We start from the raw sequence: 26617 nt of genomic DNA, 5'->3' as shown, positions 1-26617 counted from the left end.
TTTTCCGTTGAATCTTGATCAAATGTAACTTTTCCTTGTATCTAAATCCTCTGTGCATTTTGTGTGAGTTCTTCAGCCAAGCCTAATCCATGAGTCAACATTTTCCAAATGCAAAGTATTTCAGTGATTCTGAAAATTCTTTTACATATCTATGAACAAATCTTCAATGAAAAATTTTACAGACTTTCATAGAAGCCAGAGGATTTATTTGAGTTGTTGACAATTCTGAAAAAAATTCCTCTAGAAAAAAATTACAGTTTTAACAGAGAGCACTGTATTTTTTCATAGACTTTGTCATTGTCAGAAAATACTATTCTCTATTATATACATAAGATGATCAAATATGTATAGAAATTTCTCTTTTAAATTTTAGACTTTTCTTCAATTTATTTTTGAAAAATAAGAGATACTTCAGTTCTTAATGAATGTTGATTCTGTATTTCTGTTTTGATTTCCTAGATGAGTTCAGTGTGGGGGGGTTTTTTTGGTTTTGTTTTTGGTTTTGTTTTGAGGGGGGCAATTTTCCCTTCCATATCTGTATATTTCCAGGGATATTTCATTCCTTGAATTTTGTATCTATTGTGCTCCTTTTCTGTTGTATTTTTTTGTTTTGTTTTGTTTTTTCCACCTAATGTTTTAGTATTTATCTTTTCAATGGACTTTCTTCAAAACACATCTCATCGATTAGTGGAATTCACTCAGGAATACTATGTTTTGCTGCCACTATCCCAGCCTTTTCAGAGGAAGGGAACTGGTTCTGCTACAGTGTGCCTCAATAAGTCTTCCACAATCTATGAGGCTACAGGAAATATTTATCTACTTGCCATTTGTTTAAAAAAATATTCTAACCCCAAAAGAATTCAGATCCTGCTTATATGCACTATAAAGCCAATGAAAAAGATAAAAAAAGAAAGAAAATTAAAATATGTTTATATATTTTCAGTACTAGTTCTTATGGCAAGCTCAAGAAACATTCCTTTGCTGTGTTTTATTTGAAAGCTTTTCTTTCTTAGCAATATGTTAAAAGCCTTAATATCATCATGGTGTAATGCAACGATAATTTGATGTGATTGAAAAATACTAATAAAACACAATAGTTAATAATGTGATGTGATGGACAGTCACAGTTGTTCACATGTTATGTTGATGGGCCAGTCTAAGTAGCTAGTGTTTCAAAAGACATCATATCAGAAAACATGGGCTGCATGGCTTCTCCAGAAACCCTGAGACGTGATTATAATAATCAGCTTACTGCTTTGCACTTGCTGGAAGCTGTTTGCTATTTCTATGGGTTCAAACTAGTGCTGTTATGTCATCTCAAAGAATTTCAGATGAGATTGCATCAGAAAGAGACCTTTTATTTGTAGAGGTTTTATATATTTATGCATCAACATAAAGTGCAAAAAGGTATCTTCCAAAAACACATATTGCTTCAGAAGTATAAAATTTTCATAAGAAATAAGTATAGAATTTTCATATGAAGAAAATATTTTTAAACTTCTCAGTGCATAACCAATCATACAAAATTTTTTTCCCCTGTAACATGTCAATGCCTTTTATGTCAACATTTGGATAATTTTTTATTTACTAAACTTGAAGAATTATTTCATAATTCCAAGGAATGATTCCCCAAAATCAGTTAATAGAAGAGTTGGGTATGAGTTTATATTAATCATATTAAAGACAAAGTATAAGTGATTTTGAAAAAAATATAAATTTAGAGGAAATAAACACAGGTTTTTATCTTCTTTATATAAATAATGTCCTTCTTTATATCTTCTGTTACAGTATTAAAAGGAATATCAAATGCTACAGATTTACAACTACCCTGTCTGTGTCTTCCTCCAGTGCCTAAATATCCCAGGCTACGATTATGTTTACAAATTTCCAACCTCTAGGGCAATTTTCTGTCATTATTATTTTTCTAAGATGGCCCAGTTTCTTACATTTAGTATTGGTCCATATTACAGTATGCTGGAAAGCAGTGCCTTGGTAAGGGACCTGGGAGTCCTGGTTGGTGGCAAGTTTAATCTGAGTCAGCAGTGCCCTGGCAGCCAGGAGGGACAAACATGTCCTGGGGGCCATCAGGGACAGCATCATAGCTGGGGCAGCCAGGGAGAGGATTGTCCTGTCTGCTCTGAGCTGGGGCAGCCTCACCTCCAGTTCTGGGGACAGGTTTGGGTAACTGCATATATATATATATATATATATATTTATATAACTATTAGAGAGTGTTCAAAGGAGGAAAAGAAAGATGGTGAGGGACCTGGAAGGGAAGCTGAATGAGGAGTGGCTGAGGGTCTGTTCAGCCTGGAGGAGAGGCTGAGGGGAGACCTCACAGCAGTCTGAGCTTCCTCATGAGGGGAACAGGAGGGGCAAGCACTGATCTCTTCTCTGTGGTGACAGTGACAGGGCTGAGGGAATGGCCTGAAGTTGTGTCAGGGGAGGTTTGGGTTGGATATCAGGAAAAGGTTTTTCACTCAGAGGGTTGTTGGGCACTGGAACATTCCTCAGGAAAGTGGTCACAGCACCAACCAATTCAAGAAGCATTTGGACAATGCTCTAGGCACATGGTATGACTTTTGGGGATTGTGCTGTGCAGCAACAGGAGTTGTATTTTGATGTTTATGGTTCCCTTCTAATTCAGTGACATGGCCATGTGCACCAGAGATAGCTTGAAAGACTGAAGCAGAAAGAGGGAAGAAAACCAGCAACTTATGTATATTTTTGAATTGTGTCACAAATAAAATTATGTGCAATAAAAAAAAAAATAAAGAAAATCAACAAAAAGTATGGCAACCAAACAGAAAACTGTATTAAATAAAGGAAGTGAGAAGTGTTCATAGCAGGTGGGTTGGGTTGGAAACCAGATTGAAAACTATTAAAGAAGATGGAAAAGGAAGAATGTTTACAGAGATGTGACAAAGCCAGTATCTCAAATACCTATGTGAGAAAATCCAAAATAAAGCAATTAAATGCTTATATGTTTTGGGCTTTTTTAAATTGGAAATATTTAAATAAATGGAATCAGAGATTTATACATAAGTAGGGATAAGTAGGCGATGGAAGCTGGATTGTTTGGAGAATTGTTAAAGAGAAAAGAAACCAAATTAAAAAAAAATCTTAGAAATCTCCATATAAAGAGTATTTGGTAAAAGCTTGCAGAACTGCCGCACTGAAAAAGAGGAATAATGATTTTGTCAGAAAGTATTTTGAATTAGAATAAGGTGTCAACTGAATTTTGTCCATTGCAACCACATACACCCAAGCACTCAAATTTAAATCTGAAGAGTGTGTAAAGCATTCACTTTAAAATCTCACAAAGTATGGCTCACAAAGTACTTTGCAGTTTCTGAAACTGAGGAAATTTATATATATATACTTGAAGAAAGACTAACACCAACAGCTGTGAAGTTCTAGGAAAAGGGAACAAGAACCATCAAGTGTGCTGCAAGTATTCTACTTTCAGCAGTATGAAATTTGATGATCTCCATGCTAAAGGGGAAAGAATAATAATCCCTAGCAGTTTCTCAAAAATTAAGGTGTTGAGAATTTCTTCCTGTGCCAAAATCACATAAACATTGAGTACTTGAGCAAGACACCAATAAAGAAAATTCCAGATTTGAACAGCAGTGAAAAACCTTATACATTCTGCTTTACACTCTATCTTTTCCTATGATTGTTACCTAATGTTTGATATGAAAGCAAAAAACCTTAAAAATTGTATATGAAAGCCTGAGAAAAAATCTTCCCCATCTGCTGCAAGTGATAAGCAGAGCCATGAAATACACATTTAGTATAATAAAATATTTGAAAAATAGGCGTACAGCTGAATCTACTGCTAGGGTTGTTTTAAACGGGAGTACAAATGGAACTACAGCTTTAAAAAAAAGCTTTTATGAATAGATGCTGCCTTTTTTGGATGTAAATCACTGCAAAAGTAGGATGCTTGAAAATATTACTTTTGTTTTGTTATTTAAAGTGTGCAAGGCACTGAAAGGTTCTCTAGTTTCCTTGCAAAACCATTTGATATCTCACCATTAAAAATCTTTTATATAACAACTTCTTTTAAAATTTTTCAATTTATTTTTAATTTCTTTTCACATGGTTATTTTCTCTGTCTTCAGTACCAATACTGTAACTTCTTTTTTAATCTTCAAGACATACATTATGTACTTTATTTAAGACTTATGTCCATGTGTCAATTCTTCACACACCTTTTGAAGTCTTTCCAAGTATTGATTATCTTTCTGGTAAAGAGGTACCTATAATAGAAAGAAACATACCAAGTACAAAGGGCTGGTCTCCAGGCAGGTATATATAATGCATTTATAGGTCTCTGCTCCATGGCATTGGTTTCTGTTCAGATTATGAGAGGATTTTTATCTCCAAGGCAAAAAGATATTCTGCTTCATATCCCCTTTAGCTGTGTTTTATTGTCACCACAGCTTAGTGGTTCCCCAGAGTCACTGCATTCTGCTGAATGAGGGATAACATGAGGGTTTCCACAGAAAGTGTGACTAAGGAGAAAGTGTTACCTCTTGTTCTTAACAGAGGTGATATGATAGCATCTAAATATTTCAGATATACTGAGACTGCTAAGTATGAAAAATAAAAGTAAACACCACAAAATTGTTCTTTACAGAGCAACTAAGCAGACTATTACAGAATAACCGTATCTCTTAAGAGAAACCCAGATCAACAGTGGGTACATTTCTATATTAATCTTTAAAAATTTATTTTCTTTTTTATTGTCCTTGTTCTACTGGCTTTTCCTGTGTGCAGTTCTGGGTCATTTAGAACTTGTCTTTACTCCAAAACAGTTTGATCATGTAGGTTTGACATTTTATTTTCTGCTGCTTTTAGCCGAGATAAACCAATTTGATGGATGGCAATATTTAAATATACAACCTGCTGAGAATATCTTACATAGTTTAGAAATATAATACAGTTGTGTTAGGGTTTATCAGCATATCTAGAACACATTAACAAGATGTTCTGCACACTTCTAACTACTCATTTAAGATCTCAAAAAATTATTTGTTTTTCTCTGTGGGATGCTGACAATAAATCTGTCTCATCTCTTCCTTAAAGGATGCGTACTGTCATGCTAAGCAGGAAGCACAATATTTGGAGAAGACATGTTATCACCCAAGGCATAATCATTATCTGGAATTATAGACTGGCAAATTACAATTTGCCCACACATAGCTTCCCAACCTCACAATTTTCTACTGTAACCTCAACACCAGAAAACACTAAGTTTCTGCCTCCCTTGTTAAGGCTTCTTTTTTTTGTTTACACTACAGAATGATTTATGTTTCCTGAAAGCCGTTTACCATGTCTACTCTCTGTGTGTGGATGTCTTGAATAAATCAAAAGTTCTCGTATTAAGGTAGAACTTGTGGACCTTGGAGGTCTTTTCCAACCTTAATGATTCTATATCACACTAGAAATCTATGCTCATCATAAAATCTTTGTTTTAAACAGACCTTAGGTGATCTAGATGATCAGTTAGTCCAACTTCCCTCTCAGAGCAGGTCTAGTTACAGAATGATAACTGTGCCTTGTCCAGTTGTGTTCATAAGGATCTCTAAGGATCAAGAAAACTCAACCTCAACCAACTATTTCCTCTTTCAGGATAAATGAATTTGTGATACTGCTGAATTTCCATATACAGACTAGTTATAGTTATAAAAGACTGTCATTTCTTTGTTTGTATTGGGGATTTTTTGTTGTGGTTTTTTTGTCTTTGTTTTTTATTTTTTTTTTAATATAAAGCATGGGGAATTTTCAGAAAGCACTGGACTATCAATGAAACTAGTTATAGAAGGAGGCCAATACACATTTTTCTATTTCTAGTGACCTATCTGCCTTCTAGAGGCACCTCTTTCAAAGTTTCCTCCCAAATTGCCATAAACCAGGACACTACTAGAACACCATCACTGCAAAAATTTTCAAAGACCTAGTAACACATTGTCAAAGAGCTATTTGCATCGTGCATTTATCCATCACAGTTACGTAAATGTTGAAAATATTTGTCAAAGCAGATACCCAGATAGTAAAATGCCTTGCAGATGTAATTGCATACATTGTGATAACAGCTTTATATTGTGCAAAAAAAAAATGCCATCTGCACCAGAATTAAGAAAAATACTTCTTCTTGATAACTTGAAATGTCATGAAATTTGCTGAATTACTTAATGTCACATTAAGTTCTGAGACGCCGACAAATTCCATAAACCTTGCAAACATAACTTTAGTTCTTATAATCACTCCATCTCTCCTTCCCTAACCCTGCTATCTGAATTCAGTTTTATTGAGGGCTTTCAATAAATGGAATAGGGCAAATCATTCAACAATTGTCTGGAATAAACCATGAATTTTCTATAGTAGTTACATTTGAACAGCTGAGTCTTCATTTGCTGGATTTTTTTTCAATGTTTTTAAAGATTGTACAAAAGAAAATTGTGAAATAAATGGAATTCTGTCATTTCAATAATTTTCTTTTCATTAACTAGAAGTACAGTTTCTAAGAGGACCTTTCCTGGGAAAAAAGTTTTATTCTTTAAATGGAAATGTGACACCAGTGCACACTGTAGACCTCTAATTATAGTGCTTCCATTCCCAGTAACAGACCTCAGGCTTTTCATTAACTCTGCATGTACCTGGGGCTAGGATTTGTGAGGCTTGCTTTGTACAGACATGTCTTGATCTGCCAGGAACTTTTGTTTTAGGTTAGTTAACAGCAACAGTACCACAGACAGATAACTGTTAAATTGTTTGTTTTAGTTGTTGTTTAGCTTTGTTCACTTTTTTTGTTAAACCATTATCACCATAACTTTCACTAATAGTGCTAGCCAGTAGCCATTCAGTGCAGAATGATCTGTGAGCATAGAATATAATACATGAGAGCAGTCTTTAAAATGCAGGCACAGGATGAAGCTAGATAGCCCAGGGCTTCATGCAGGTCATGGATCACCAGTTATTTGCAATCAAAGGAAAGCAACTTAAAGTGACGGGTGAAGAGGTTATGGGGATGAAAAAAAGAAAAAAAAGATCATGTATGAAGAAAGAGCAAGGCATACTATGTACTAGAAAATGTCTTTAAGTAGTCCTCAGTGAATTCTAGGGGAAGCAGGTAGAATTCTTGACCATAAGTACTCTTGGCAAAGAATTTGTTATACTGAAAATTTGCTGCAACTCTTCCAACATCCAGCTTCTCAAGGACTCAGAATAGGGTAAAACAGCAGAAATAATCATGTAAACTGGAAAGCTTGCACATATAAGTTTAAATTATTATTATTGGGAAATAGCGCTGATGAAACACTGGAGAGATATTGTGACATACTGGTTAATATTGTGACAACTGTAATCCTAATGACATGGTCAGATTCTTGGTGTTTTATTTGCACTACCAGGATGTGGGTACATATTAGCTATGTTTCCTTGTCCCAGGTAAGCTGCTTGGGGTCTTTGATTTGGTATCTGTCCTTTGGGACTTAGTTGTGAATTGAATTCCATCAGGGGAGATCCAAATGGCTTTGTCATGATCCACAGAATTGTGCCATATATTTTAGTACACTTATGCAGATTCTCTGAATGGTAAATTGTTAAGCATGTGCAAGTAGGAAATACTACCACTAGGGTCAGATGAAATGTTAGTTCAGGGTTCGCATGCATGTGCTTTATAATATTGACCTTAATTATATGATCACACTCTTTATTTCAGGATTGCCATAAAAAAGGGAGACAGAAAGAAAAAAGTCACATTTCTTTCACCTTGTCTGTGTAACTCGCTGCTTAGACTCATTAGTCAGAATTTTCATTCAGCCTGCTAAGTATCTGTTAAGTAACAGAGTGTTGATGGTGTCACACTTTATGGATGGAATCTAGATTCGAAGAGCAGATTAAAATTTTATACATAAATAGCTGCATACGAGTTAAGGAGTGGGATCCAATTGGCTAAACATTGGCCATCAATGCAACTAAGATAACACACCAGCAAACCTTGTCTTTGCATATGTTTTAAACTGAGATTCCAGCTCACTTAAATAGACACTTGTTTGAAGGATGTCCATGCACTTTTTATTTTTTGAGATAACATATAGGAAATAATTGTAAATGTATGCATTTTCTTTGTGATTTACATAGAGAATGCTAGAGACATCATCCTATACTGAAATTCTCTTTTTCTTTTCATGCATTTTCTGTTAATATGAATTCCTTAATATTAATTTCTGTAAGAACCAAATCTATAAATACGTCTGTGCTTTTTTCAGAGGATTGGCGTTTTGGGCTTCTTTTTTTTTTCTTGTGGTTTGTATGATGTTTATGGTGGTTATAATTTTGGGGGTTTGGGGGGTTTGAGAGAGAGAAAAAAGGACAAAACAATTAATTGTCATGGCAAGTGTATTAAAAAACTCAGTAGAGAAAACTGTAAATAATAGAAGTAAGGTTGGATGGTCACCAAAGAGAAGACCTAATTCTGTATGTCCCACGGGAAATCATTATGCATATTCTGAGTAAAAGAAGGAACATATTCTGAATTACCAGGAAGTGAGATGTTTTGACCACCATATTATGACAGACCTCACACTGAGTACTTACACCAGACTGAGCAGCATATATGAGAGAAATTCTGAACACTTCAATTAGACACCCAGTTTTCCTGCATGAATAACTCCCACTATCTTTATTGACTGCCACTTAAAAAATTAAGATAAATATGTGCTTCCATGTCTCATATGTGTGGAAGCTTATCAGCAGTGTATCCTGAACAGAGAAATGTTTCACAGACTCTCAGTTTAGACACATTCACATTGTCTGAGAAATCGGGACAGTGTTTTCTGTCCTGGGGTCCAGCCTGGCTTAGTTTTTCATGGTAATAAGCTGAGCCAAGGGTATAGCATCACAAAGCATGTAGGAACAATAGAATCAGGCAACCCTTAAGTTATTACAACAGTGGTCTATGTTAAAAAAACTGTGAGACAGACAAAAATGATTTTTCTTTTTCTCATGGAAATTAAGGACCTATACTCCCAGCTGTTTATTCTCAATCTTTATGTGAATTTCCAACAGGTATCAGCTGGCATTCCATTCAGTGACTAAAAGAAACATTCAGTACTAATCTTTTGTTAGAGCCTTCTGTCTAAATTTTCCTCTTTCATGTGAACAGAACAGATTCATAGGGCCACTCTGATCTTCCTGCATGTGTAGAAACACCACTGCCAGCAATAAGAGTCCTCTGCAAGGAGGAAGAGCAGAATAGATAATAAGTGCTCTATTGTGCAGACAGGAGAGGAGAATTTAGTTTTAATGATCCCATTACTTTCTGCTAGACTGCTAAAAATTGCTGCACTGAATAAACCAGTAGTGTTGCTTTTTGTCAAATAGCTGGAATGTCTTTCATGAAACTTAATTTTTTTACAAACACTTTGTAGGGCAATTAGGGCAGCTTAGCAAATTCCTTATTTCCCACTGGACATTGTAATTCCCAACAAACTAATGAATATTTTATCTGAAAATGCTACATACTTTCATTGTTGTTTATTTTTAATTAAAATTAAGGTCCTGAAACAGTCAATGACAATTACAAATACATGCAAGCCATTAAATATGACAAATGGAATTTTTAATTATTACTTATCATATTGACATGGTAATTATTTCTGGCAAAAACACAGGATACTTTACTTAAAAGCTACTATAACTGTGCTACCCATTTTAACTACTGAGAAAAATTATGTAGTGCCTTTACAGAATTTTAAACCTTAGAGAGAACAATAGTACAGGGGATTTGTCTTTTGAAAGATCAAAATGTTCATCATGAGTAAATCTTATATTTGAGTAGTGGAAGACAGAAATGCACTTACACTGTAACAGTGGAAATAACAGAAGACAAGTTTTAAAAGCTTTTCAGGAACAAATCCAACTATGTGTTTAAATATTAAAAAATTCACCCCTGCATAAAATAAAACAAACAAGATGGGCATCTAAATGTATCCCTAGTGGAAACTAATTTTTTCAACAAGATGTGTGCTAGAACTCTCTTAACATCAGTTGCAAGATGTAGCTGTCTCAAAATCATAATAAATTTACTGGAAAGCCCAAGGGTTTTTTTTTTTTATTAAGACACCAAATTGAACATCACTGCTTTTTTCTCCGTTGCTTTAGCAACAGAAGCAAAAGTCTAGTTAAAATTTTGGGCTTCATGATCATGAAAGAAGCAAATTAAAATGTGAAATATTCTAAAATCTGATTTTTCCTGAGTTTAGCTTCTTTCCTCATAGAATATAAAGAAATAGCTGCTTGGGGAAAAAGAATATGCTTGTTCAGACACCAATAAAAAGAATGCAAGAAAATACAGTTCTTTTCTGTTCCTCATGAGCATGAGAGACATTGCTTCCTATGAGAGATATATCCTAAATAACAAAGACAACAGAAAAATTCTACAGTTATTTAGTTGTGATTTCACAATTCTGCATATGTGGTTTAATACATATTGCTGTCTGGGACATAGGTTTAGCTGTTTTTAATAGACGGCATCATATGGTCAATCTAATTGAAAACCATATCTCAGGACCCTCTACACATTTTCAACCCAAAATTGCATGGTACCATTACTTGTGACTGCTAGTAATGGTGTTTTTAAACATACTTTTCACAAACAAATTTTGTGATCAGTTCTATCAAAGTATATGAAACACTTTTGTAAATGCTCTCTTGGATTCAACCTGGCAAAGATGCCAAAGACTTTTCAAAGTTGTACCTATTTTGTTTTATATGTTGGTGATAATTTATTATTTTTCCCCATGTTGTTGACAGCAGAATAAGTAAGAATTCACCCTCAGATTTTATAATGATGGTTTTTAAACTATGAATTTTTTAAAGTAATTATTTTGGGGACTAAAATTATTACATTGGTAGTTTCTGTATTCTTTACAGGAAAAATTTTCTCTGTGAACTCCATTGTTTTATCAGGTTGCAAAACCTTGGGCATATAATCATCTGGAGAATGTCAATAATGTAAAATTTATGCTCTGTGCTTTGTGCAAATTCTGCTGTTGGAGCAGTCAATGGGGAGAAAATTTTATGGTGTATAAGCTAGCTGATAGTGGATTAAGTACTGAAATACATTGCAAAAGAGTCTAGATTGATTTATTGGATCTTACTACTTTCAGAGCAAATCCTGTTCCTTGGCTGAGCTCAAACAGAAAAGGATATAAAAATGCATCGGCTGCAGATTGTCTTGATAAATGTCCTTAGCACTTGTAACATTCTTTCACTGAATTGAAATAGGAGAGGGACCATGATGTTAAGAATTTCTAGAAACTGTTTTTTCACACAGACTTATGGTTATTCCTACCAATATCAGCTGTTCGGTTCTCTAGAAAGGAAGTAAGAATGGGATAGAGGGATGTACAGCCAAGGGGAGGGAGGGTGGGTGGAGGAAAACAGAAAGGGAAATAAGGACAGAAGGAGGGATGGAGAAAATGAAATTCAGACTGTCTGCTAGATAAAATTTTAGTATTTACTCAAATTACAGATATAATAGTAAGGTCCAGTTCAAATATAATTTAGATTTTGGGTATGTCTTTATTTCTGTTGAACTGTATTTTACAAAAAAAAATATTTTATTTCTTTCATTCTTTGAGAATTGAAACTTGTCTCAGCAACTTCAGAAGGGATTACCACTTTCCATAAGATTTTGTGTAAAACATAGAATTAAACCCAGTGTTTGCAGTATAGAAAGAGAAATTGAACAATAATGCAGAATAAAAAGAGGAATTTCATACCTTAAAGATGGGTAATTAATTCAAATCTTAAAAGCATTTTTGCACATAAGAGGCATTTTCCAGGAATGAAAAATACACTTTTGATTACAAGTTTTCAGAAAATGCTGAATCAATCATTGTAGATTAAAAAAACCCCAAAAAACCAACCAACCAAACAAAAAAAACCCCCAAAACCAAAAACTCTAGATTTAGGCAACATGGTGCTTTTGTCTGAAGTGCATTGAGAAGATTAATTTTGATATTATATATGTCAATGGTTTTTCAAGAGAGCTTTCATTCAATGTGCCAATCTTCAGTCAGAAATAGGACATTTTCAAATAAAGTCTTGAATATAATAATATTTCTTCTATTTTTGCCCGATATTAAGCAAGTAAATTTTAAGCCATTTCTGATTAAAGAAATCTCCTGAAACTCTTTTGGTGTAAAACCTAAAATTTCATAGCTCTTGCTTTCATCACCACAGTCAGACTCCTAGCCTGTTCAGCAAGTATTCTCCTCTAATGCTCTGCAGAGGTCTTCAGATCATAATAATGCCTGGGATATTTCCAGTTCTTGGCCTGTACATTTCCCCTTGAACATAAAAACATAAGGTCAAAAGGACTGGGTTAGATCAACATCTTACCTCTGATAGCAGCCAAATATCAATCTATTATAAATGGCATAAGGAAAGGGAAAGCACATATTTTCCTCTAATAGTCTTCATCCTTCAAAAATTTGTAATTTGTCTAATTAAGTGCTTGTGTAACCCAAAACTGTTTTCTTTTCCATAAGCTAACACAGCATTCCTCTGAATTATGTAAACTTTTCTGCAAAATTCCCCAGTCTAACTACATGTTGTGTGTGTGCAGAAAAAAACCAACAGTGTTCTTTGTCCCATCTTATGTCTTCTTCTGATGTTTCCTGGCTATTGTGTTTAAACACAGAGAATAATTCCTGTGAACAAATATTTCTTGTCCACCTTGTTCTACATATTCTACCGATATGGCCATGAATTGTTTTTTGTGCTAAGTCATCTTTAACAGAGCAAGAGCGTTTATCTCTTGTGGTTGGGTAATATTCAGAATTTGTTTAGGTTACGACCTCAAAAATATGTTCAGTGTTGAAGTCCTATTTGAACTGATAAGCCTCACATATGCAAACACAGCGTAGAGCATTCAGTGTTGTCTACAGATTCATCACAGGATGGATTTGTGGGTAAAAAAACCTTTGTGGCTTACAAACTCTCTGGCAGACAAGTCCAAGGAAATCCCACCAATAGTGGGAATAAAATTCCACAATTCTTTACATGATAGCATTTTTGAAATTGCACAGGTTATTTTATGTTTTACAGATTGTATACCTGCATTGTGTGATGTGAATTTCCAGTGGAGAAATTGGAAAAGAAAGGCATTCAATAATTCAAGTCCAATTTTTGTTGAGACATCTCTTTAAGCATAAATTTAATCTAATGAAAGTGTTAAGAACTGATTTAATCTAGTGGCAATGAAATGTCAATGGCATCAACTTAGTCAGAAGAATACTAACATATTTTATTTTGACTGCAACTAGTTTTGGTTTGTGCTAATCTATGAAATGGTATATGACTAGGGCAGTAGGGAAGTAATATTGTAAAATCCAGTATTTTAGAAAACAAGTTATCAAATACGTTTCAAAGATTTTTTTAACTTATAGTGTTGTGCAAAAATGGGATTCAAACATTTTTTAACAGTTTAATATTTTTTTTAAAACAAGAATTTTCTAAGAAGTCACACTATCTGCCTTTAAGTCTGTGGCATTTTTGTTATCATAATTTTGCTAAAAGCAAGTGCTTTGGGAATGTCAAGCTATAACAGCAGAATGATTAAAAAAAATTATGTCATATATAGTAGGCAGACCCTGCCTGGATGCTCAGCTCCCACCAAAGACACTCACTCATCTCTACAAATGTGCAGGAGAGAGAAATTATAACAAAATGTTTGTGGGTTGAGATAAGGACAGGGAGAGATCACTCACCAAATACTATCATGGGGATAGCAGACTTAAATTGGGGATATTAACTAAATTAATCAAAACAAAACAAAATTAGAGCAGGATAATGAGAAACAAAATAAGTCTTAAAACCACCTTCCCTTTGCCCCTTTCTCCTTCTCATGCTCTGCCTCCTGTCTCCCAGCAGCACAGAGAGACAGGGAATGGGGGTTAAGCTCAATTTATCACAAGTTGTTCCTACTGCTCCCCAAGGAGAAGAGTCATTCCCCTGCTCAAGGGTGGGGTTCCTCTTCCTTCCACAGGAAACAGTCCTCCATAAATCCGTTCAAAAGCGTGAGTCCATCCCACAGCTGACAGTTCTCCATGAGCTGCTCCGTCGTTCATCATCCTTTCATGAGGTGCAGTCCTTCAGGCACAGCTTGCTCTGGCATGGGTCTCCCACAGGGTTACAAGTCCTACTTGGAAACCTGCTCCAGCAGATCTCCTCTCTCCACCGATCTGCAAGTCCCTGCCAGGAACCTGCTCCAGCATGGGCTTTCCATGGTTTCACAGCCTTCTTCCAGGAATCCACCTGCTCCGGCATGGCAGTTTTGGGGACATCATATTCTCAACTGATGAGGAAGACAGAATCAGAACTTAAGGATTATTTTGCAACTTCATCTGTCCCTATATAGTAGAAGCACTGTGCCCCAGATCTCAAGGGAGAAGTCCATACTGCAGTGAAGTCAGGGATTTGATTATCTGTTCTGTTTTTTCAAATTTCTGTATAGGTCCTCATTTCTTTACCACCTTTGTATACCTTAAGTGAGTAATCTTTATACAGATTGTTTATGTGGACATAAATGGAGTAGTACTTTTCTGCCCAATGAAGCCTTTAGAGAGAAAATTAATCTCAGCTATCTTGTTACCTGTATAAAGCTAAATGATGATCTCCTTTAAACTGTAGAATCAAAATGGATACTTGAACTGAACACTCTAAAGTTGCATCATTTGCATAAATTAGTAGCTCAGATGAAATTGACCATATGAAATGCAATAAAATAGACTGTGGTTATAAAGTTTGTATGAGAAGAATTCTCATCTTAGGAGCTGCTAAATTGCTCTGAATGGGTATTAGGTGAGGTATCCCACCTGTAATCTTAAATAAGCTCAACTTTACTGATCTAAATCCCTGCCTCAGGCTGAACATTACACAGCCTCAACCAACACCCCAAAACCACCATGTCACTTTGAATATGTCAGACATAAGACATATACATGCCTGACCTGTGGGATTGCATTTTATGGAAATGGTTTGCTCTATCTCACCCTTGGAAAATGTATGGTTTATCCCAAGTCTGTACCCTCCCTGCAGTATCCTGTATCTGTAACCTCATTGGCTGGAGAATGTTACCGCGCCCCTTTGAACCTCTGTGATAAGAATGCTAAGGCAGAAGGCTCTGCCCCTCTTGCCCCTCTACCCCTGGAGGCCTCCTGATGCTCCCTTTCCCTCTCCTCCCTTCCCTTCCCTTCCCTTCCCCTCTCCCTCAGTGAATAAACCCTCACCTCATCAACATCCCACCGGCATCTGAGTCTCCTTGCCTGCCAGCGCGGGAACACCACGAACCCAAAAGACCCCGGGGGTCTCCGGGGGGCACTCCCCAGAGACCCCCCATAAATTTAAACAACAACATGACTCCTCCCTTTCTTTTCCTTTCCCTGTTTACACTTGCATCTCATCCAATTATATGCTGCACTCTTTCCCTATGGTTTATGGTAGGCTGTGCTAGCTGTAGTGGTTTGAGATGATCTATTTTCTGCAAATAAACTGTGCCTGCAGATACTGGAGGCTGAAAATGTCATGCTACTGGTTTCTGGCATCTCTCACTATAAGGAATCTTATAATCAAAGAAGGCCCTGCTCTTTCCTGAGATCTTGTTACCAATGAGCTGAGTACCAACTATCTCACCAATCAAACCCAAGAACTCCAGAAAAAGTGTAAGTTCAAAAAACTACATTTTTATTCTAATTCCCTGTTTTAAATGGGCATTCAAAGCATGCATATGCTAAGCAGCTCAAATGTTTTCTTTATAGAATACTGTTGAGGTCTTTACATTCTCTGAATATTTATTGATTCTGTGCCAGTCTTTCATTCCTCAGCAGCAGATAATTTCAGTGAGATTTTTGAAACCCAAAATAATCAAATGCAGTGCATTTCCTTGAAAATTCACCAGAAAATCTTACATTTTATTTTTGTCAGTATTGCAGGGAGCTTTTCACATGCCTTACTTTTAAACATTCTTGAACATAATGTGGAATTCTTCAGAAAATTATCTAACTATAATGTTCTACAAATGTTATGCATAATATTGTGCTGGATTAAGAGTTTCTATTCAAATGAGTAAGATTTGTGCCTTATAATTAACTTTGATAGAAATAGAAGCACCAATGCTAGGCATTTGAAGACTCAGAAATCAATAAACCATTATATTTTGTTGTAGGAGTATATATTTCTGACATATTGTGAATGCCTGCTGAACTGCTGTTCTAATGTAGCACTGAAGGTTCCTACCATTGCCTTCAGTAAGGATTAGTTCATCACTGTATTAAAATTTAAAATTAAATAATCGACAGTTATCATGCAATCTGTGAAATCAAGTTTTACATAATTATACAAAATGAGAGAAAATCACTTTTGCAGTTTTTTTCTATTAGAAGATTCTAATTTTAAATTACAAAAACTGCAAAAAAACCCCAAAGCTTGTCCCCCCCTCTCCAAGTTCTGTGGGAAAAGTAGAAGATAAAAAATTGTGTCTACTGTAAGTTTACAAGAATATATAAAACTGTAATGAAATGTTATGAATAAAAACACATATCTGGAAAACATTGCTTTGTTTTAGTTTAAAAAAAATTGTGTGTAGATGGCAGAAGGAAGAGGAGAAAAGTAAAGATTTCTCAATAAGTCTTTAAGCAAAAAAAAGTGAAGCTCTCATTTGTCATGCACTATCAGTTAGAAGCAGAAGTAAAGCAAAGCTTTTCTCTGGCATAAATGTTAAGCAAGAATGATCACTGAACAGTAGGCTCCTACTGGGAGAAGCAAACTTTTTGAGAGTTCTCAACAGAGAGTTTAAACACAGAAGAAGAAAATAAAAATAAAAGTTAGAATATTTCCTTTTTGGTTTTTGTATAAAAATGATTTGCTATACGAGGAGTCCAAGAAGGTCTGTAATGCATCTGACATCATGGCCATTAAAAAAAAAAGAGGGAGGGTATTATATGTTTTGGGGTTTTTTTCCTCTTAAAATAAAATGCTGCGATATGAACAGGTATCAAATACAGTAAGTTGTGCTACATTGGGGACCTGAATAGGTGAATGGCACAGTGCACTCTTACTTCATTTTTTGCAAATCTAAGTAACATTTATTTTGTGATTTTGTGTAAATGGCAATAAGAATGTCTTTGAAAGATGATGCCAAAAGAGTACTGATACTAATGAACTAATTGCTAAATCACATAAATGTGTCTACCTTAGCTGGGTGCTGTGAACTGACGAGTAATATTCAGAATCAAATTTAGTAGATATAAAGTCCTATTGGTTCATTTAATGACTTAATTATTCTGTCAAACCAAACTAAAAGTTTAGCAGCTCCTTTAAAGAGCTCCAAATCATTTTGTAATACAAAAAGAACGTTTAGCACCATGCTGACATTTAAATATCCAGACATGAAGGAAGGGCTGAAATCTTTTTGAAAAAAAGGCAAATTTAATTTGGTACATTAATCCCCGAAGACTTGTCAGTGTGAGTGATTTTCTATAGACAAAGGATTCCTAAACTTTTTTAGAGAGAGATCACAGTATTGGTCAGGCTGCAATTCTTCCTACTTCCCTGTTTCTTTGATTCTTCTTCTCAAATGTCAGTCTTTTTGCCTTTATCTCTTCTCAGGTTGAGAATAGATACTTCCACTGTTAGACTGAACTCTTAACAACAGTGCCCTGTATATCAGCTGTATTAATGTGCCAAATCCTGAGGGCTTTACTGCCTGAGGGATTTGACTTCTCTGAACAATGCTGAATATGCCCAAGTACTTTTCTAAATGCAGAATATTTTTTATATTTAAAAAGGTAAGAAAAAGCAACTTCTGTGAAAAAATTAGAATCTCACCTAGGCCATTCTGTCCTTAATAATGAGTTATAAAAAGTTAATATTCTGATGGCAAACTTCATAAAAGAAAACTGAACACTGTCACCAACTAAATCAGATAATTTTCCCCCATTTATTAGTAAAAACAAGAGGTTTTGCACTACAGAATCCCAGGAAATGTTTGGATTTTCACAGTTTGGCTGGGAAACTCAGAGAGCTGAGCAGACTGTGACCACTGAGTGCACAAATACAAGCCCACATTTATCTAAAATTAAGGGACAGGGACCTTCCCTGGCCCTACTTTCTCCCCATTGAGCAAACCAATATGCTGAGGACTCAGTGGCAATCACCAGCTCACTGCTTACAAGAGACTGTCTCCATTAAATTTAGCACTCAAAATGACCTAGGAAGGAGAAGCATAACAGAAAAGAATTTGAGTTGATACTTAGAAGGCTTTCTATATAACAATTTTGGCTCTGATACTAATGAGTCTTTTGTCCATTAATCTGTATGGTAAGGGTCAGTACTGCTGTAACAGATAAAACAGCAAGTGTAGAATTCTGACAATACTGATTTGTTTAGATTTTACTTTATCAATTTGTGTTATTTTGTACCATTTCATGACCTATTCTCTTTGCACAGCTGAATTCCTAACTCCTTGCTGGACAAAGCCTCACACTTTGTGACCATAGTCTAACTTTGTCATAAATTCTAATTCTGACTATCATCTACAGGCATGACCTCTCCATTCTCAGCCTGAGAACAGAACATTCTCAGCTAGAGAACAAGCCAACAGGTAGAAAAAGAGACCTGAGTGGCCAGGAAGTTTAGAGGTTTAAATACCAGCTAACAGAGGAGAGTAAGGTCTAGATCCAGCTACTGGAAAAAATGAGTGACTGGAGCCAACTACAGGGGAGTATGACTGTATTTCACATCTGCATGGAACCATTAGTAAACTTCAGCCTAAGTTAGCTGATGAGAAGTTCAGCACCTGGAAAATAACCAGGTTCCAAGCAGTGATATTGGATGAAGTAAAAGTCTACACTAATATTTTTCTCTTAAAGAAGAAAACATCTCTTTGGCAATGTTAAACCAAGACCTCTAGAATCATTATTATAATGGGTTGAAGTTTTAGGAAAAAATTACTTCTGGGGTTCTTATAAGACTTGGTCTCTGGATACAGAAAACAATAGATGAGAAATGTACTTTGATCAGATAAAAGCTGCTTAAGGATTCAAAGCCCTATTACCTCAGATGTAATAGTTCAAGTTAATAAGCTCCTTTCTCCCTTTTATACATTGTCCATAAGAAATACTTTGATTTTAATTAACAGCATTTACTGAATTGGAAACGATGTGCATTAAAAAGAGTATCTTGTACTGTAGGTGACTAATTTTATTCTTAGAATCAAGAATGAGATAAACCTGCAACCACCTATATGCTCATCACTAATTTTCAAGCAATATCTACTCTGTAGCTCTGACAACTCAGTTTCATTTTAATAAAATCTTGAACACCAGATTTAGGATATAGAATTAGGTACATCATGATAGCACAGTGATTTTAAACCATTTCATGTAGTTTGGTCTGCCTGGGTAGCAATAAGAATTTATCTCTTTCTCCAGAGGAAAGTAATGGAATTGTAAAACTCCTTTAAATATTTTATAAATCAGTGACGATTACCTGATGACTTGTTAACAGATAATATGGGAAATCCTAAAACAAGCATTATGTTCTCTATACTCATAACATTTTCATAATTAACTCCTGTGGATGTAAAATTACCACAAAAATGATGGTTTATTGTTTATGTGCCAAGATAAGGAAGAATCTGTCTATAATGTCGTAAAAGGACTAGTTAAGAAGCCTTAAATTAATGCCATTAAAAGGTGATAGATTAGACAAAAAAATATTGACTCATTCAATTCTTAATGATATAATTAAATAGTTAATAATGTACTCACTCATCAATAATAGTGAAACCAGGAATAAGTAAAATTAGAAAAAGTACAGATGGAGAAAAGTAGAAAGGAGCAGTAATACACATATAGAAAATATTAATATACTATTTTTATGCAAACACTGCTTCACCTATTAAAACATTACATTAAATGTATGGGTTTGGAGGTAGTACAAAATATACAGTGAAAAGTTATTTGAAACAAACAGATGAGAACCATTTGTTAGCATCCAACAGGTTAAAGATGCAATTCATCTTTATCTCTTTCAGACATACAAATTCATCCATTTAATTCCAGCTCTCTAGTCAGTAAAGAGACTTGAACCTGAAGGTATTTTACCTCTTAAGGAAATTGAATAACAACCTTAGGGTGAAGCAGCCTTTTAAAGACCTAATTCTTCACTGACTTTGGAAGAAGTCTTGATTGTTTTCTTTAGCCTATATGACTAAATATTTAGATAGCTTTATTAATAGAGATGAAGTGTGACTGAAACTTGAATTGTGGACAATATATCTAAGTAGCTAAAGAGGTAGAGTGACATATTGTGGTTCACTACAAAGAAATGCTAGGGATTTTTACAATATGTGAGTACATCAGAGTACTTATTCATTCTTATTACCTGAAGTAATTTAGTATCTTATTGGGATAATTTTTCTTTTCTTAGAAACTGTTCTATTTGAAACATTGTACAGTTCATACCTTTTAAATCATATTAACGCTCTTTTGATTATGAGGCTAAGAGCATAAATTTTTAAAAATATCTAAACTTCCTCTTTTCCTTCCCTTTCTTGCATTTTTTAAAACTGCTTTCTATAAGCTGATTAAATTAAGAAAAGGTTGAAATTACAGACAGAAGTAAATATCATATCTAACAAGGTATCTTCCCTATATTGAAATTCTAATGATGAAAATCCATAGCTGAAGCTTTTGGTGTTTTATTCCACACATTAGTACTTATTCCAAAACAGTGAATTAAAGCTATTCATTCAAACCAACACATTCTTTATTTAAAAACTACTTTTTTGCTAGTTTCCTGCATGGCAACCATCTAAACGGGGGTTAAAATCATAGAATGGCTAAGTAGCCATTATGGTTATAGTTAATTGAGTATTTGTATGATCATGTCTTCTGTAAAGTACATTGCAGATTATGTTCAGCTGCAAAGAAATTTAGAAATCTCTGACTATAGAAGAAATAGTGTTACTCCCTTTACAAGAGTCTCTTACTGTTAGAACAGCCGCCTGTGAAATCGGAGGCTTGCACCCAGTATGTGCTTCTGTCTCAGAGAAAAAGGCATAAAGGCATTTAATGTGCCTAAATTTTAATACCTTTCCTGTCAATCATGTAGACACACAGAAGACAGAAGTCATAGCTGGAGGCCTAGATTATCTTAATCTGTTATGTCTAGAGCTCAAGTTCTATGGTGAGCTAAAGACAGCAGAGTAGTGCACCAAATGCATCCATAGCACTTCCCAGAGTGATTTAAAGAATTTATTAACTGGGCCAAGTAGCCCATGGAAAGTGTGTATGAATTGATAAAGGTCAAGCTGTATTTGACTTTTCTGTCCAGCTCCCAGAAAGAGTTTCAAGATAACAAGTTTGCATATCCCAGAGGGAGTCACAACGCAATATATTTCACTGGAATCAGAGTGTGTCTGTAAATTTGATCTCTGATTTTACATTGTCCAGAAGCAGCCATTACATCTGTTTTTCACAGAAAGACAGAGAATTGACACTTTTTAAAAGGTAGCAAAGAACTCATGAAAGACTGCCAAGGAAACCTAAATGCCATGTGATAACAAGCACTACCACAAATTTTATTAACAGACCACTGAAATACTTAAGACTGATTATCAGGGCTTATCACTGGATACCCTTTTCAATTTATGGTAGCTTGTCTTTGAGTTAGCATCATACATCATACTTTACCTTTTTCTTTTTAATCCCTCATAGAACATATAGTGTCTTCATTATAAAATATTTAATTAAGGGAATAATTCTGACATAATGATTTCCATTTATCTCAATGAATCCAAACCAACATTTTTTGAGAACAGTGTGAAAAGAAAGATCTACTGAATGTAGGTAACAAACTAGTTATGATAGTTAAAGCATGGCTGCACTCAGTGCAAATTTAAATAGATGCCACTTCAATGCAGGGACAATTCATCAAAATTTGTGACTTTTTATTAGTACCAGTATTAATAAGGGGGTTTTCTAGACTTCATGATTTCACAAAACCTAAAATATGTGGCTTTTAGTACTCTACAACGTTATCTTGAAACAACATGCAAAATAAATTGCTGCAATTTAAAGTTAATAATAATTGCCTGGCTATAAAAATCTGTGCTGAATATTGTACACAGAAACAAACAAAAGAATACGTTCCAAGTAACGGGATTGTCTGCAAATTTAATACTGTATTTGCACTCAACTCCTATTTTTCATTTGAAGTACTATTCACTCCTGAATTTCTGAAAAGGTATCTCAAGTAACTGTCCAGAAGTTTATTACAAATATGCTGTATTACAGCAAACTCTTGATTAACCCAATACATAATGAGAAATATGAATTTTCCTACTTTTAAGAAGTGAGCATTTGAGGAACGAAGTTCCACAATGACTGACTAAGGAAATTATCTTATATAATATTTTCATGATCTTGCAACCAAACCATGAGTATATCTGTGAAATATGCTGATGACAAGACAGGGAAAATTTGAATGGGTGTCTCAGAGAAACAAACTCCATAGCTGTGAGGATAGAAACAATAGATGTTTGATTCAATGATACAAAAGTCAAAGATCCATAGAATCATATGATATCTCATATTGGAAGGGATCAGGTTGAATCATCAAACCCAACTCCCTGCTCCTTGCAGAAATACCGAAAACAAACCCAAACTCTCAGATTTTCTTCCAGAGAGATTCTTTCCAAGCTCGCATTCCTCCACTTATAAGTAAAACAAGGATTGAAAAATTTTAGATGTGGCATCTGACACTTGTTCTTATTCAATTTCACAGAGTTGGTGACTGGAAGTCTGTAGTCTGTCTAGATCTCTCTGAAAGGTCGCCACCCTTGAAGAGTCTATGACACCTCCTAATTTTATATTGCTGGCAAAACTGACATGCAATTCTTGCAACCAGAATATTTATAAAAATATTAAAGAGGACTGGGGTTATAAATTAAACCTTGCAGCACCCCATTGATGACTACCACCATCCAATGTAAGAGCCAAATGCATTAGCAGATTGCTCATCAAATGTATTATGGATTTGTCTACCTGTAGGTTGGACATTAGTCCTGAAGAGAGTGGGAGAGACAGCATCAAAAGCTTTGCTAAAATTAAAAAACAAAAAAAAAAAATCCACATCCTCTGGCTTGTCTTCAACTAGTTGAAGGATCTTATTGTGAAAGGAAATTAAGTTGGTTAAGCAGAACCAACAATGGTTAACCCCTGTGAATCCATGCTGGCTATGACCAATGACTGCAGTGTCTCTCAAGTGATTTTCAATAACTCCCAAAAGAACCTTTTCCAGAATTTTATCAGAGACTGAAGTGAGACTGGCAGGACTATAAATAATCAGGGTCTTCCTTACTCATCTTGAACACTGTGATGAGCCATACCATGAAAGACTAATCATAACAGAAATCTCTGAGATAAATTAGAGTGCACAATGGAATTTAAAAAGTTAAAAAACTCAGGTTCTGGTGGTCATTTGTAAGGATGATGTAAAACAAATTTAGTATAGATCACAATGGGTACTGTTATCAGAATCAAACCCCTTTACTTCCATTGCACTAGCACAGTGCCTCATTTCAAAGAGTATTGGTATTAGGTCATGTATAACAGGAATTTATTCAAATTAATAATCATAGAAACCAGTAGATAGTCTCGAGGGTAGCACTGTCATTTTAGAGTAATAGAAAAGCTAGGGGAACGAGTTGACAAAGACATCATGAAACTCAACAAGGACAAAAGCAAAGCCCTACCCTTGGGATGTAAAATCCCCTGAGCAGTGATACAAGCTGGGGAGTGGACAAAACCTGAATGTGAGCAGCAGTATGCCTAGACAGCAAAGATGGTCAGCAGAATCCTGGGATGTACTTATGGGGACACAATCAGTAGATCAAGGGAAGTGATTATCCCCCTAACTCAGCACTCCTTATCTAGCTCCTACATCTACTTCGGGGCTTATAATAATTAAAAAAACAAAACAAAACAAAAAAATGGAAAAATCAGCAAATGGTCAGCAAGATGGTATAGATGGTATGGACATTCCATTGTGAGTCTGAGATTAAAAGCAGAGAAGTTCAGACTGGCTATAAGGACAAAAGCATTATCTCCTTTAGGACAGTGAACCAGGTTGCCCTGAGACGTTGTGCGGTCTTGAGATCTTTGGAATTTTTGAAGACCAGAGTGGACAAAGCCTTGAAAATTTTGATCAAATGGTCATGCTTGGAGCTGGTGGCTGCACTCTAAAGTCCCCAGTGTGAATTATCCTCCTCTGATGCTAATATGAACAAAAAAATAAGTAATTATCATCCACACATGCAATCCAATTTTTACAACAGTAAGTTCTCAAAGAGCTTATTCATGAGACAAGAATCAGTAAAAAAGCAGGGGTTTTGAGGGGAGGTGTTGGATTTGAAGTGCTTGTTTGGTTTCTTTTAAAATTTTAATCAGTTAATGAATGAGTTTGCATAACTTTTTTGACTGACATACTATGACAACAGTTATTATTTCTATATTAATTTACCTTTCTCAATGATTAAAGATCTGACTAAATTTCCTGAAAGTGTTTGAAAATATTTTCTACTGGAACAACCATTAATATATTAGGGAGTGAAGCCCATCCAAAAGAACCACTCAGGTATGTAAGATCTTGACAACATCTTCCCAACTTTGTGTCAATAGATGAATATCATACGCTTTGAGAAAACAATCCAAGCACACATGATTCTTAAATGGGAAACTTACTGAAAACTCAAAGCAAAGAAATTATTTCTTTCTGGCAAAGAAACAAGAGAAAGATATGTGAACACTTAAGAGCTTTGTGTCCTTATTAGGCATCACTAATTGACCTTGGATGTAGAGAAGATCAGACAGTGTGGCTTTGGCTCAACTCATCAAAAAGACCTGTGGCAGCTAATGCAGAGCTTTCTGCTTTGAAAGCAGTAAGTGAAAAATTGAAAGCAATGCAAAGAAAGGTTATTTGAAAGCAATTTTGTTTGTTACAATAGTTGCTTGAAAGTAATAAATGGAAAATTGAAACAGAAAACAATAATCCTACAGAGGTTAAAAGAAACATAAAACTGTGACACTGTACCAAAGGCTGAGGACTGAGCCCAAGGTAGAATCATTACACATTAAGCCAGTCTGGCAGGTGGGACTTGGATACCTAGACCAGTTGGACAAGTGAGTGTCCTGGTCCTCTGAGTCATGTTGCTAGTCACAGTTGGATTGGTTGGTGTGGGATTTTTTTTAATCCAGAACAGGCATGAGCCCAGGAGGGTGTTTGTGTTGAACAGAACTTGCTATCCATTCCTGACGGTCATCTTTACCACTAAAAAAATGTTTAATTTTATACCACTGAGTGATTTGGTTGTGATGTTGTTGGATGCCTGAAGACTTGGGAATGATTAGTAATGGTTCTCTTTAGTGGTATCTGCTGCTCTGAAAACAAACAAACAAAAAATCAACTTCTCTAGTGTTGTATAGAAACATGAAAGTATTAATGCATAATCAAAAATTTGTTTATCATAGGTGAAAAGCAACAAGAAAATGTCCTCAAATTCCATAATTGTCAGTCATTTTTTGAAAGCTTCAGTCCATATCAGGAGAAAATATGTACTACAATTTTTAGATTTTCAGATAAATATTTAATATAGTAAATAGTGCAGACACACCACCAATGGTTTAATATAAAGACTGTGCTATTGCCAAGTATAAAAAAAAAATTGCAAGGCAATACTTGTACCAGACGTAATAGAAGTTAATGTAAATGGAAAATGATACGTCAATTTTTATTGATGATGTTGGATGATTTTTGTTAATTGAATGCAACATGGTTTGGACTACAGAAAACATATCTGAATTTTTACAATTAAAGTAGGAAACATACTTGTATTTAGAGAGAAGGCATTATCCACTTTGTTGACTGTTACTGATCTTAGAATCTGTGAAATTTTCTTTGCCAGAGTGAATTTTATTTACCCTTTAGCAGTAAGAAGTACAAATCCGATACAATCTCCTATAATCTCACATATAATATTTTCTAAGTTCAAATTGATGTAAGCATCTCATTTTTTATCAAATAACTGCAGAAAATCATCCAACATCACAATTACTCATGCAGCTAGAATTTCTTAAAAAAGGTTTCTATTCTTTATTAAGCTGACTAACCCTCCAGTGGGAGCTCTGTCATTGACTTGCATAGATGTGATACGAACCACATGGAGGGAAATTTAGGTATCTGAAATGCTCTAGTAATGGATAATATGATTAGAAATAACAAAAAATTCAGAACTTAATCCCTGTCTATTCTTCAGAACTCCAGTAAGTTACTCACTGCTGAGTTTTTGTTTGTTCTCTGAGATACAGAGGTTTTTTTTTAAAAATATGATTCACAGCAACCAGAAACCTATTATTTTGTGGCTTGACAAGATATCATAATGCCATGAACATAGAAACCAATTCCATTCTCAGCAGCTTAAATAATTTCCTTCTTCCTTCTCTTTTATATGTAAACTAACCATTTCTATGCATAG

This window comes from Prinia subflava, chromosome 3 (assembly GCF_021018805.1).
Source record: "Prinia subflava isolate CZ2003 ecotype Zambia chromosome 3, Cam_Psub_1.2, whole genome shotgun sequence".
Taxonomy (NCBI): Eukaryota; Metazoa; Chordata; class Aves; order Passeriformes; family Cisticolidae; genus Prinia; species Prinia subflava.
The sequence above is the reverse complement of the archived record's forward strand: the minus strand, read 5'-3'. Positions refer to the sequence as shown.